The sequence below is a fragment of the Myotis davidii genome, unplaced genomic scaffold (genome assembly GCF_000327345.1).
Source record: "Myotis davidii unplaced genomic scaffold, ASM32734v1 scaffold1277, whole genome shotgun sequence".
Lineage (NCBI taxonomy): Eukaryota > Metazoa > Chordata > Mammalia > Chiroptera > Vespertilionidae > Myotis > Myotis davidii.
In genome coordinates, this window is record NW_006290682.1 from 251889 (window position 1) to 253490 (window position 1602).

A 1602-nucleotide genomic window follows, 5' to 3' on the forward strand; every position below is an offset into this window, starting at 1 on the left:
TGCAGGTGAGGATTAACAAAAAATTAATTAATTTTTTTAATTTTGTTTTATTGCTTAAAAAAATTAATTAATTTTAATAAAAGAGAAATAGACAGCCCTGACTGGTTTGGTTCAGTGGATAGAACGTCGGTCTGCGGACTGAAGGGTCCCAGGTTCAATTCCTGTCAAGGGCATGTACCGTGGTTGCGGGCACATCCCCAGTAGGGGGTGTGCAGGAGGCAGCGGATCAATGTTTCTCTCTCATCAATGTTTCTAACTCTCTATCCCTTTCTCTTCCTCTCTGTAAAAAAATCAATAAAATATATATTTTTTTTTAAAAAGAGAGAAATAGACAAACTCCAAGGTAGAGAGGTACTCAAGCCTCTTTGGAGTTCTCGGGACAGATGTTCCTCCACAGGAGATGAACTCTGCCATTTCCTAGTTGGGATTTCAGATGTACACTCACCTGGCTGGTTACTGCTAACCATTTCCCAGCCCTTACACTGCAGGCTTTCTCCTTTGGATAGTTACCCTCTAGAGCAGCCGTGGGCAAACTATGGCCCGCCGGGCGGGCATTTGAAATGAATAAAACTAAAAAAAAAAAGACCGTACCCTTTTATGTAATGATGTTTACTTTGAATTTATATTAGTTCACACAAACACTCCATCCATGCTTTTGTTCCGGCCCTCCGGTCCAGTTTAAGAACCCATTGTGGCCCTCGAGTCAAAAAGTTTGCCCACCCCTGCTCTAGAGACAAAAATCGCATCAATGCACCACACTATCTACCATAATGGTATTGCCTGGATTATTGAGCTAATTTCTTCAGAGAACCACAAACACCAAGTTTATTCTCTGTGCATAACCTCAAATAGAAGGTTTACACAATTAAGTACAACAGTATGCGACTTCATTTGAGAATCTGGACTTTTCCACCATGTATCTTGGGATGGCCTGGTTGGGATTGTCCGAAATCAGCTAATATTTACAGAACTATGCCAGAACTGGATTTTATTCCTTCCCCACATGCAGAGAAACGCCTGACCTGTCACTTCTAGTTGTATAGAGAACACTGATTCCAATTACTTGAGTATCATCTTTCCAGCTTAAATGTCCATCCACTAGCGCTAGCCCGAAGCATTTTGCTAATGTAGTGCTTTGGTAATCAGCCAGAACGAAGAGAAATTTGGGTCAATTGAACGGAAGAGAAGCTCAGTGTAGGTTTTGAGGCTGTCATTTTCCCTTTATGAAATAAAATCAATAAACTCAGGGAGACCTGTTTGGGATCTAGTCCCAGCCCCCGGATCATTGCTGACTCTACTCCATGGCCTGTGTAAGGCCTTTAACCCTTCATCACCCCTACTACTTCTCCATCCCTAAGTAGTCTACGTTATACTTGATCACCAATGGCCTGCTTTTTTTTTTTTTTAATAACTAGAAGATTCTTAAAATCTTTAAGTTGGGAGTACTCGATTTTTAAGGTGTCATTACATTCCCACCTAAATCATATATCATAATCCTGAAATGATGGGTTCTATTCAACCAAGTTTTCCAGAATTCTAAGTTCTGTTGTTGTTGTTTTGCCTTTGTCATGGTATCTGCATATTCCCTTTGTTCTTTTTTAA